Here is a 14,075-nt window from a genome sequence, read left to right as displayed (position 1 = left end):
ATTTTGGGTTTTATTAAGAAAAATTTGACCTGTGTCAAAGAGTCCTAGTGTTTCCCCTATTCCTTTCTGCAATGTTTTCAGAGTATTTGATTTTATGTCGAGGTCTTTGATCCATTTGGAATTGATTCTGGTGCAAGGTTGTATATAAGTTTCTAACTTTAAAATTTTTACAAGTGTTTAACCAGTTTTGCCAGCATTATTTGTTGAAGAGGCTGTCTTTTTTTTCCATTATCCCCCACTTTTTTTGGTTCCCTTATGGGAGATTAGGTGGCCATTGGTCTGCAGGTCTTCAGTTCTATTCCATTGGTCCTCAGGTCTGTTCTTGTGCCAGTTTCAAGCTGTTTTTATTACTATAGCTTTTAATAGAGTTTGAAGTTTGAAATTGATATTGATTCTCAAAAAATAAATGGCATTTTTGTATGCCAGTTATAGGAAGAGTGAGGCTGAAATCAGGAAAGCATCTCATTTAGCAATAGCCCTCTCAAAAATAAAATACCTGGGAATTAACTTAACCAAAGAAGTGAAGGATATCTATGATGAAAAATTTTAAAACATGAAAAAGGAAATTAAAGCAGAACTAAGGAAGTGGAAAAAACCTTCCATGCTCTGGATTGGGATGATTAACATTGTGAAAATGTAATATTATCAAAGGCTATGTACAAATCCAATATAATACCCATCAATATCCCAATATAATTCTATAATGAAAAAAGGAAGCAATTCAAAACTTCACATGGAATAATGAAAGACCTCAAATATCAAAAAATCCTTAACAGAAAGAACAGTGCTGAAGGGACATCAGTTCTAAACTTGGCTGGGTTTCTAGTCCTAATTTACATTGGATCCAAGGGTCTGAGTGGTTTGCAGAGGATAAAGGATGTTCCTTAGATGAATTCTGATTATACATTATATCAGTAATAATGATTTTAAGAGGTTATATTTTATGTTTTTTCTCTAGTTATTATTTTAAACTCATTTATGAATATTAAAACTAAGTAAAAATAATAGAAAGGTGGATTAGTGCAAACCTTAAGAAATAAATGAGTGACAGAAATGCTTCTAACAAAGTAATTAGTATTGTCATTTAAGTGGATTCTTGTTATTTTCTAAAAGAATATCAGACACTTTTGCATATTACATAGAACATTCAACTCTGTTTAAATTTATAAAGAAAATTAGGATACTAAAATTATATTAAGGTCTAAATTTAATTATGTGCTTTCATTGGCATATTTCTTCAAAGAATGTGAAAGTATAGCTCTGCTTTTTCATAATAGTCTGCTAAAGAGGGTTTACTTTTGACCATAGCTTGAATATTTTATGGTGAAGGACCTTAGCTATGAGAAATATCCACATTATTGAGTAATTAATGTGAAGAGAAAGCAGAATTTAGTGGCTCATGATTGTTTTTTTTTTCTTTGAATAACTTTAATCAAAACATAAGAAAAAAGTTTTGAGTTTACATATACTCAGTCCCTCTATACCATTGAACAATTAAATATGTAGAAGAAATTGCAACATCCTTTTAATTGGCACAAATGCTATCAAAGTATTTTCATTATTTTCTATTTCAACAGTATTATATAATAGATTAATATAAACACAAGATGAATTTGGGAAATGCCAGTGAAAATTTCAGGAGAAAATTGAAGTTAATGTTTACTAACTTGAAATGTCTACAGACATTTTAAGACTTACTCATGTTCTGTGTATTTAGAAAATAAGGTTTTGTTTTAAAATAATTTTAGAAATCACAAAATTGATCATTTAATTTGATGAATAGTAAACAGATTTCTCATTTTTTAATGAATTTTGCTGATTATGCTGTCAGCCTTTTCAGAGTGAACTATTTTAATTTTCATCATTTGTTCAAATGATAAATTCAGTCATATGAAATTATACTTTTTTTTCTTTCAGTTTGTCATTCTGTTCATGGCAATTAGTTTTCTGCCTAGGTTGTGTACATATGTGTCCCTCTTCCCTCTTAAGACTTATTCCATAATTTATGGGATTTAATTTTATTGTATTTTACAATTATGGCACTCAGCAGGGATTCATTGGAATATTTTTATAGATTAATAAAAGCATTCTTCATCAAGCAACCATCTGCTAGCTTGTCAATTTCATCTTACCTATGCACAATGAAGCACTGCAGGGCTTATAAAATTCTCACAGGAACAGAGCCAGTTTTGGCTTGGAACAGTCATAGTTCTGCTATCAATAATAGTGAAATTCAGCAGCATTACTCCCTCCTGACACCTAAAAGAAATGGGTATAGACAAATGAACAGGTGTCCCACACAACAAAACTTCCTTTCTACCCTACATAGTCAAGAATGGAAGAAATTCCTTCACAAGATTTGAAGTAAATCTTGAAGTAGCACAATTTGAGAATAAACACTGAACACCAAATTAAGGAAGTAAAGAAGTTCATACAAGATCTAAAACAAAGCTCTAACAAAGAATGTGAAGCCATCCAAGGTGACCAATTAGAAGGAAAATAAATAAAAAACAAAGTAGAAAGTCTTGACAGTAGGTTAGACCATGCAGAAGATTGAATCTTAGGAATTGAAGACAGCCTAGATATTATAGAGAAAGAACATAAAACTATCCAAGACAAATGCAAGAAATATGTTAGGTCTATTCAACATTTGGAAGACACCATCAGAAGGCCTAATCTGAGGATAATGGATGTAGAGGAGCACCTAGAGACAGAAGTTAATGGACTAGAAAATATGTTTAACAGGATCCTAGCAGAGAACTTCCTAAATATACAAAAGGATAGGCCTATTCAGATACAAGAAGCTTTTAGAATCCTAAATAGACCAGACCATAACAAGACATCCCACTGTCACATTATAATCCGCAAAGGATCAATTCAGACCAAGGAAAAGATCCTTAAAGCTGTCAAGGAGAAAAGGTCAATCACCTATAAAGGGAAACCAATTAGAATCAGCTCAGATTTCTCAGCAGAGACAAAGCAAGAAGAGCCTGTAACGATGTATGCCATGCCCTAAAGACAAACAACTATCAACCAAGAATACTGTAGAATACTGTACCCAGCTAAACTCTCCTTCATAACCGAAGGTCAAATAAAAAGCTTCCATAGCAAAGAAAATCTGAAACAATATATCTCCACCAAACCAGCCCTACAAAAGATACTTAAAGATGTCCTACATGTAGAACACCAACAAGATCACAATAAAGACCAAAAAACCACACCCAAACTGAGAATCCAAGAACCATAGGAAGAACCCAGGTGTCGCAGCACTCAAGAGGGTTGGTAACATGACACAAACTACCAAACACCTCTCAGTCCTAACTCTCAACTTTAACAGACTTAACTCTCCAATTAAGGGACATAGACTGTCTAGTTGGATTGAAAAGCAAGAGCCTTCTATCTGCTGCCTTCAGGAGTCACACTTTGCCCATAAAAACAAACAACTTTTGAAAGTGAAAGGCTGGAATAAAATCTAGCAAACAAACGGCCCCCATAAACAGGTGGGAATTGCAATCGTAATATCAGATAAAATAGACTTAAAATTAAAATTAGTGAGAAGAGATAAAAAATATTGCTACATACTAATTAGAGGATCTCTCTTCCAGGAGGATATTACAATTCTATTCACCAAACAATGAAGCACCCAAATTTATCCAAGAAACATTACTTTCCCTCAAATCTCACATAGATCCAAAGACATTAATTGTTGGGGACTTTAATAAAACATCACTATCCCCACTAGATAGATCAACTCGGCAAAAACTCAACAGAGAAACCACAGAGTTAAACAACTGCCTAGATAAACTAGATTTAATGGACATCTACTGAATATTTCACCCAGTAGCATCAGAATACAAGTTTTTTTTCAGCAGCACATGGAACATTTTCCAAAATAGACCACATTTTAGGTCACAAAGCAAACTTGTCCAAATTCAGAAACATTGAAGTTATGCCTGCACTCAGACTACAAGGGAATAAAATTAGAACTCAACACCAAAAGCCACCAAAGAAAGTCCTGTAACACATGGAGGCTGAACAACACACTATTGCATCATCAGTGGGTCATGGAAGAGATTAGAAAGGAAATTCAAATGTTCATGTTATTCAACAAAAATGAACATAAAAATTACCAGCTCCTTTGGGGCATAGCAAAGGCAGTACTCAGAGGCAAGTTTATAGCTCTGAGATTCTACATCAACAAATTGGTCAACAAATTGGAGAGATCTGAAACCAACAATTTAATGAGACATCTGAACCACGTTGAAAAAGAGCAGCAAGATAAACCCCAATCCAGTAGATGGAAAACTCTTGAAACTTCTTTAGTTGTATTATATAATGTTGATTGTTCTTTTTGTTACCCTCAATATGTGTACTATATCAACTTTTCATTTATATTAAGGTTTCTGTGTCAGAAGACTTATATGATTATCAACTATGTCATCACTTCAATATGTGTGACTATAAACAAGTGCATTTTATATGGTTTAACAGTTGCTATCCCTCAGCTCTTCAGTGCAAGGCTATTGCTCTACCACTTGAGCCACAATGCCACTTCTGGTTTTCTGGTGGTTAATTGGAGATGAGTCTCTTGGATTTTCCTGCGTGGGCTGGCTTTGAACCACGATTCTCAGATCTAAGCATCCTAAGTAACTAGGGTTACAGGTGTGAGTGACCAACACCCAGCCAAATCAGAATTATTAATGAATGGATGCCTATTGTCAGAACAAACAGCAAATTAGGGAAATAATTTTGGTGAAATAAAATTGTATTTCGTTTCATATTAAATGATTTTCATGTTGCTTTAGTACTATCTTTATTTTAGTTTCATACTTTTTGTCTGAAACATCATTCAGTTTAGTCAGAAAAGAAACAATATGTAAAAAAATATGAACGATGGTAATTTCATAGGCTTAAAGTAGCTTTTAGCTTACTCATACAAATATTTTGTTTATAATTGGTTAGGCAAGTGTGGTGATAAACAAATAATACATTTACTAATACAAATGTCATGAGGTTTTGAGTTTAGAATTAAAACCATGTTTGCCTTCTATTCATAACTACAATTAACAACTGAGCTATAGTATTGCTGTGATTCAATTTTCCTCATCACATTATATGACAAATACTCACTTTTGGAGTATTGAAAATCAGATGATGCATCTGAAGTGATTTAAGGTAAGATATTTCCCTCCACTAATACTTGGAAAGTAGAGTAATATGCATTGGATGCTTCCAACATATTCAATTAGACAATTTAATTCATCTAATTTGTTAATATTTTAATAGATTTTTAATTTCTGTATAGTTAAGACTTTCTTCTGGAATATATGTAATCCTTGATAGTACTTATTAAATAATCATGTTTAATTTCTCTAGTGTAAGCCAGGTTACATTTTTATACTCATTGATTTAATGAGGAAACTGGCATTTGAATTTTTTAATTTTTTTAAAGGGCTCTAGTCTTAATGGGGGCCAAATCTGAAGAAATAGACATTTTTATGACTTTGGATATATATATATATATATATATATATATATATATATATATATATATATATATGACTAAATACAGGGTGAAAAGAAAGAAAAGTAAAACAGAACAATACCAAAGAAGAATAACAAAACTTTTGCATTGTTGAAGTAAACAACTAGTTTAAGAAGAGAAAACATTTATCAACCACAATGTTTTTCCTACATTTGTTACAACTAGTCCAAGGACAGGCTAATTCTTGAAATTTGGCTTTCATATGAAATTATAATAACCTACACTTGTATTACTCCTATCTCTAAAATGATGACACAAATGAATTTAACCAAGAAAAGGCATGTCTGCTATTAAAAGTCTTTATATATTCCAACTTTTTTGTCTTCATTTTTAATCGAGTGCTTTTTTGGTAGTTATTCACATGACTTTTCATTCTGTTCCTTCCATTTATATTGAACTGATACTTGTCTCTCATATAAAGAAAGAACATGTATCAGGAATTAACATCTAAAATATACTTACAGCTCAAAAAAACTAAATACCACAAAACAAACCTCTCAAAGAAACAACAAGCCAATTAATTATTAGACTAAAATATTAAAGAATTCTCAGAAGAAGAAGTTAGAATGGCCAATAGATACATGAAGAAATATTCAACATTTCTGGCCATAAAAAAAATGACAATTCCTTCTGTGGATCAAGAAAATGTGTATATCTACACAATGGAATACTACTCATCCCTCAGAAAGTATGATATTGTACCATTCATAAGGAAATGGAAAGATTTGGGAAAAAAATATTAAGTGAAGTACAGCAGACCCAAAGAAACATAAGTAGCATGCTTTCCCTAATTTGTGTAACTAGAAGGTGTCTACAAGTATGCACTAGATAATAAAATTTTAAAAAATACACTGGGTCATGATAAATTATACAGATCTCTAGGCATTCACACACAATGAGACCAAAGGAGGATATTCTAGGAGAGGATAATAAAGGCACAATAACTATGTCCATAAGATCATATAAAATTATATTTATTAGCTGGGAGCTGGTGGCTCATGCCTGTAGTCCTAGCTACTTAAGAGGTTGCGATCTCAGGAGTGCATCTCAAAGCAGGGACAGGAAAGTCCATAAGGCTCTTATCTCCAGTTAATCACCTAAAAATGGAAGTGGTACAGTGGTAGAGAGCAAAAGAGCTCAGCCACAGTGCCCAGATCCTGAGTTCAAGCCCCACGACCAGCAATAAGAACTCCAAGAAATGGAAGCAAGAGAATTATTTTATTTTTCTTTGTGTTCTGTTTTTCTTTTCTTTTCCTTTTGGCTTGTTTATCTGTCTTTGAGAATGTAAAGGGGGCACATAAATGGAGGGACAAAGTGTGTAAAAATACAGCAGTGCTGTTGTAAATGAGCTATACAACTTGTGGTTAGGGACTGGAGCAAAAAATAGGTAGAAATCAGGTGAAGGGATGACACTGTTCAAATAGAACTATACTCTATATGACTTATATAAATAGAGCCCTTCTTTGTGTCTCCTTTACAATAACAATATTCTTAAATATGTCAATATATTCCATATTTGTGGCTTTTTTGCATAACTTACCAATGAAGTGGCCTGAAGAACTTAGATTGAAAAAAGAAAAGGTAATGTGACTCTCAATCCATTTTACATTCCAGAAATCATTTCTATTATTCTCTTTTTCATATAGTGAGTATATAGAATCCACAGTGCTTTATAAATGTCTCTCTCATCTTCTTCCTGACAGAAGAAATCAAGAAAAAAAATTTCAATAATCTTCAGACAACTCATATGTATTTTAAGTTCCTGTCTAAAATGACAGTGCTAACCTCTCAAGTAACAATACTTTAGTTGTTACACTAAAGGTGAAAAAGAATACTTTTTTCTGTTTTTGTCTTTGTCTCCTCTTCTCCTTTGTCTCCCTATCTTCTCTTTTGTCCTTTGTGGGGATTGAACGTTGGGCTTGGGCGCTGTCCTTCAGCTTTTCAGCTTAAGGAAAGTGCTCTACCACTAGAGCCACAGCTCCACTTCCAGCTTTCTAGTGGTTTTTTTTGGAGATAAAAACCTCGATGTCAAAGCAGACACCCTGAAAACATTACAGGGATGAATAGGAGAAACTCTGGGGCTCCTTGGCACAGGCCAAAATTTTCTTAATAAAGACCCAAAAACACAACAAACCAAAGTAAGTTTGGACAAATGGGATTGCATGAAATTGCAGAACTTCTGCATGGCAAAGGACATAGCTAGCAAGATCAATAGAAAACCAACTAATTGGGAGAAGATCTTCACTAGTCATACATCAGACAAGGGTCTCATATCTAAAATATACCTGGAACTTAAAAAACTAAATCCCCAACAAAAGATCCTCAAAGAAACAACTGGCCCATAAATAAATGAGCTAAAGACTTAAAGAGAAAGTTCTCTGAAGAGGAAATAAGAACAGTCAAAATACACATGAAGAAATGTTCAACATCTCTAGCCATAAAAGAAATGAAAATCAAAACAACATTGAGATTCCACCTCACCCCAGTTAGAATGGCTATAATCAAGAACTCTAATAACAACAGATGCTGGAGGGGATGTGGACAGAAGGGAACCCTATTGCATTGTTGGTGGGAGTGTAAACATGTTCAACCACTTTGGAAGTGTGGAGGTTCCTCAAAGACTACACATACAGCTCTGTTAGAACCCAGCAATCCCACTTTTGGGCATTTATGCAAACAATCACAAGCAAAGCTATACTAAAGCTACCAACACAACTATGTTTATTGCAGCATTCTTTACTATAGTTAAGACATGGAACCAACCTAGATGCCCCTCAGTAGATGAATGGATCAAGAAAATATGGTGTACATACACAATGGAATTCTATGCCTCCATTAGAAAGAATGACATCACCCCATTTGTTAGGTATGAAAAGACATGGGAAAAATTATATTAAGTGAAGTAAGCCAGGCCCCAAAACATAGGTCTCATGGATTCCCTTATTTGCAATAACTGGTATAAGTTGAGGACAAGTAAAAAAGATCAAAAGCTATGTACATATGACCATATAACCCCTCACTGTATAACCTCTGTGGTCACTGTATTTGATGTCAGTGCTCTGCATCTTGCATACACATTTTTCTAATTTGTGTAGGAGAATGGAAATAAAAAATTCTGAAACAAAGATACAGGTTGACCCATTGTAACAATGAGATGTAAAAATCTATGTAGAAAACTAACTTTACAACTTGAGGAGGGAGGAGAGAGTTTGCATGGTGGGAAGGGAAGAGATGGTAGGGAACAAAAAAAGGGGGAGGTAACAATGTTTGCTAGGAAATGTACTCAGTACCTTTCTCATGTAACTGTAACCCCTCTGTCCACTATTTTTACAATAAAAAACATTAAGAAAAAAGAAAGTCTCATGGACTTTCCTGCCCAGACTGGCTTTGAATCGCAGTCCTCAGATCTCAGCTTCCTGAGTAGTGAGGATTACAGACGTGAGCCATTGGCACCTGGCTCTATCATCTCTTAAGCAGCAACATGCTCTTAGTAGAATGCATTGTCCTAATATCTAGTTTAGAAGAAGAACAGTTGAAAAACAAAAATAAAAGGAGGTTCTTCAATTGGTTTCAAAACACACAAGAAACAACAACAACAACAACAACAAGAGAGGATTTTGGGGGGACTTAAGATTAATGGCCCAAAATACCAGAATTCAGGTATTTTTTAAAAAAAATTACAGATAGGTTGTTTTTTCGTTTTCTTTTTCTTTCTTTCCTTCCTTCCTTCCTTCCTTCCTTCCTTCCTTCCTTCCTTCCTTCCTTCCTTCCTTCCTTCCTTCTTTCTTTCCTTCCTTCCTCCTACCTTCCTTTTCTATAGCAGTGAGTGCATTTTCCTGGAGAGCAATTTTCTCCCACTTTCCCTCCCCCAACTCCTGGACATCCCTCCCCTCACCCCAAGTTATAAAGTTCATTTCCAACATAATGTCTTCAGAGTATTGCTGTGGCATTGGTTCACCTTTTGTCCTTTGTTTTTGTGATGATACTGGTACTTTGTGTCAGAGCCTCATGCTTCTGTTGTACCACCAGTCCATGTGCTCAGCATTTTCCTTTAGTTGCATTTTAAAGTCTAACAATTTTACCTTGAGCCTTCATCACATTGTGATCTTACTACTTGTTTTTCCTTTGTACTATAATTATTACTGGCTGTTTGTTTTCCTTTAGTGTCCCAGTAATATGAAATTTAAAATAGAATCTTATTTCATTTCTTTCTGATGTTTAGCTGTATTAACTGCAGAAAGGGAATAGAAGGCAGAAGGAATAGAGTATTTGTACATTTCTTATCGAGTCATATATATCTCATAAATTCTTTATCTCTTGACCATCTATCTTGGTGTTCAACATTGTGTGTGAGTGTGTGTGTGTGTGTCTGTGTCTGTGTCTGTGTGTTGGTCAGTCTGTCTGTCTACCTGTCTATCACCTGTGTGTCTGTCTGTACCCGGAATTGAACCCAGGTCCTAGGTACTGTGTCTTAGTTTTGGCACTCAAGGGTAGTGCTCTGTCACTTGAACTTCAGTTCTACTTCTAGCTTTTGGCTGAATCTCATGGTCTTTCCTACCCAGGCTAGATTCAAATCCCAATCACAGCTCAGTCTCCTGAGTAGCTAGGATTGCAGACATGGGTCCCTGTTTTCTGGTATCTTCAGAGTTTTTGTTTCTTTTTTTGTTTGTTTGTTTTTGTTTTATTTTGTGTTAACTTGCAACTATAAATTCTTTTTTAATAGCTGCTGAAATGTTGGTATTGCTTCGGAGCTGTCTTTTATTATTTATTTGATATAATTTTTGTCTTTTTTTACAATTCCATGGTTGTTTTTTGTTGTTGTTTTGTTTTTAATTTAATTTAATTTTATTTGTGAACATACTGTACAGAGGAGTTACAAATACATGGGCAGGATAATGCATACATTTCTTACCAAGCATTGCAGCCTCCTCCTTTGTTTACCCTTCACATCCCTTCCCAGCCTCCCCCCTCCCCCCCAATCCCAATCCTTCTCCTTCTACCCCCTCCCCCCCCACCACCGACGTTGTAAAGCTCGTTTTGGACATGACAACTTGTACTTCTCATTGTTGCAACAGGTCCACTTGTATCCTTAAACAACTGGTTTTTCCCCATCTCCTCCACAAGTTATACTGACATCAAATATAATGAAAGCATATTAAGTGAAGTAAGCCAGGCCCAAAGAAACATAGGTCCCATGGTTTCCCTTATTTATAATATCTAGTATATGTATGAGTCAAGCGGAAAAGGTCAGATAATTTGATGTCAGGAAAATGAACCCTTAGATGTGTATTTTAATGTTTTTTTCTTTCATGCATGTGTTTCAAACGCATTTATAAGATTATGTCTTTGTTGCTTTGTATGTCCATGGTTGTTTTAATATCACCTTTCTTATCAAAAGACAGTTGTATATCTTGAATTTCTCTTGAGTACTTATGCCATTTATTCCAACATCAACATTGTATCAGAGTATAATAATAACCATACTGGACCAACAGGCCAGAATAAAAGTAAACAATAACACAATATTTAATCAAATATGTAAAACTTCCTTTTGTTCCCCATTTATTGAATATAACTTAAAATTTAAAGATGGCAAACTCATGATAGTATTTTGAATTTAATATACAGTTAAAGCAATTTTCCAGTAACTGGGAAGTACATGAACTGCCTCCCCATAAGATAAACCATAAAGCAAATTCATATAGCAATTAAAGAAAGTTATTTCAAAGCATGACATGCATGAATCATTTTCATGCAATGAGACTTGGAACATAGCCTGTAGTTAAAGGCATACTTGAATTTATTTTTGAAATCATAAATTACATTTACATTGATATATAGCTTCTTAAACCATTCAGTAGTGATCTAATCAGAATAAATATAGGTCTTTTTCTGGGAACTAATATTCATTGAGCACATTACAAAATTTCTTAGATTAAAATGAAGTGATACCGACACTTCTACTTCTTAATATATACATAAATTAGGTGAGCCATTTAAATTGTTAATATAATTATTAATATAATAAATTGTTCATTTTAACCCATCTGTAAGCTAAGCATTACCCAGTACAGCAATAATAACTATGATAGAATGACAGATAAAAAATGATTTTGACCTCTAACAATAAGGAGGAGATAAACACACATAAGTGACTAAAATATAACAGGCTGTGATAAATAGTGCAAGAGACTTAAGTACAAAAATGCTTTTTTTTTTTTTTTTCTAAAACACAGAGCAACAAGGAAGGAAAATTTATTTCATCCTGACACGAGACCCAAATTGCGCCCAAGAATAAAAGAAACTGCAGCGTCTGATTCTAAAAATGCAACGCAGGGAATATCCAAGAACAAGGAGTAGTTAACATTCTGCTGAATATAAGCAATAGAAAGTTGAGCTACCCTAAGTTTAAAAAAGAATTTGTGGTAATATCAAGAATCATCTCTTATAATTCAACAATATAAATCCAACTATATAAAAGTGGAATCTGATATTCATATGTCAACAAGTCTTTCATACTTTGTGATCTCTGAATATAGTTGATAATATTCATCAAGTTTATTACCTTTTCAAAATTATCTAATTCCTGACTATCTCACTAAGTCCAATCTACAGCCTGATCATTTGCTTTGTTTCTTCCCTCATAAACAAATGCATTTTTATTTTTTATTATGAAGATAATGTACAGAGAGATTACTTTTTCATAAATCAGGTAATGAGGACTTTTTTTTGGACTATGCCACCCTTCCTTCACTCTCTCTCAGTTTTTCACTCCAATCCCTATTGTAACATTTGAGTTACTATGAGAAATCCAGTTCTATGTTTCACTATTGAATAAAAGGGATCAATTGTGAAAATCTGGCCAATCCAGTTGAATTGAAAGAGATGTTTGTCTGATGTCTTCAGTAGTATAATAACAACTATCATAATGGGTGATAATAAAACACTGAGAAGATTTTGAATGCACTTGGGAATCCTTTTTATTTCTACTTAAAAATATGTAATTCAAATGATTAATTCTCAATAGTTAGCTTCAAGGTTTTATTTATTTTTATCAAATGATTATCTAGTAGTCAGTTCTTATCATTTCATTTCATTGATCTTTGACTATTTATAACATAATTTTCACTAGATTATAAAGATGAACTTAATCCCTGGGTTAGTTCCCCCAGGAAGTATTTATTAAAAGATGACTACCCCACCTTTGACTGAAAAAAAAATAGGATATAGCAATAATATTGGAGCAAAAAATGTACATAGATTAATGAACCTCAATGGAAGCACTTTTTTTAGATCTTGTTAAATGTTATAAAATAAATAAATGGGGATTAAAATAAAGAGTTAAAACGAGGTTAGTATCTAAAGGATGAGAAAGCTCTCTAGAATATTCAGGGGTGAATGCTCCATTAAACAGAAGGAATGACTAAGGACAAAAGCATTGACTTTTTGGTTGGCTTTATGATTTGGAAGTAAGAATTTGAATTGTTCTCCAAATATTTTATTTTGCAAGTGATCTTAAACGAAGCCTTTAGTTGAGAGGGAAGAAACATCGTGATTGGGTATGGAGAAACACAAAAGCCAAAGGAATAAAATAGTCTCAAGTTTAGGAAATTGTTTTACTAGAGAGACATATTAGATTTCTAGGCAGTATCAAGTTCCTTTTTGAGGGTTATAGTCATGAATTTTAAGTGAAACAAGTAGGAAAGAAAATGAAACTCTGTCTTGGGTTTGATGCTGCTCTGTAAGTGACTTTAAGTATTTTATTTATTTATTTATTTATTTATTTATTTATTTATTTATTTATTTAATGTAGCCATAGCTCCATGTGAGAGCCTATACAAGGTTGGTGAGTTATCTTGAAATCAATGGGAAAAATCAATGGTTTGTAATAACCGTATACTACATCTAATTATAAATGGCATTTACCAATTTTTTATATTTGTTTATATTTCTTGATTAAAGGATGTCAGAAGACATGAAACATCAATTTTATAGTTAAAATTCTGCTACACAAATTTGGAATAGAAAGTTGAATTTCTTTTAAGTATGGAAATGGGAGTAGCAATTCTGTTATGTGAGAACTCTAGAGAAGATTATAATGTTGTTGGGATAATTATTGTGTTGTTATATAATTTTCCTCCTCAGAAAGTAAGAGGATAGTAAATATGTACATTCCTCTGACACTATATGTAAGATGATATTTTTAGAGTGGCCTAGCCTTTTATAAATTAATTTATTAATGCATTAATTTAGTTTTTGACTTCAGTGCATGCTCTCTTGCTTGAACTATACGAGTGTTTACTTGGTTAAAGGCAAAGACCAACTTTCCCTGCAATGGCCTATGATTCCAAACCAGAAATGGATAAAAGAAAACTATGTGAAATATAAGGTATAATTGAAGTAGTAGCTATTATTTTTTGAAAGCTGTTAAGTTCAAAATTGGTGACAGACACAGAGCACAATCCCAATTACTCTCTGTCCTGTCCCACATATAACCTGTCCAAGCTTCTGGCCCTACCCATCAGTTGTG

Source organism: Dipodomys merriami, unplaced genomic scaffold (genome assembly GCF_024711535.1).
Source record: "Dipodomys merriami isolate MVZ:Mamm:240054 unplaced genomic scaffold, mDipMer1.0.p SCAF_6, whole genome shotgun sequence".
NCBI lineage: Eukaryota > Metazoa > Chordata > Mammalia > Rodentia > Heteromyidae > Dipodomys > Dipodomys merriami.
The sequence above is the reverse complement of the archived record's forward strand: the minus strand, read 5'-3'. Positions refer to the sequence as shown.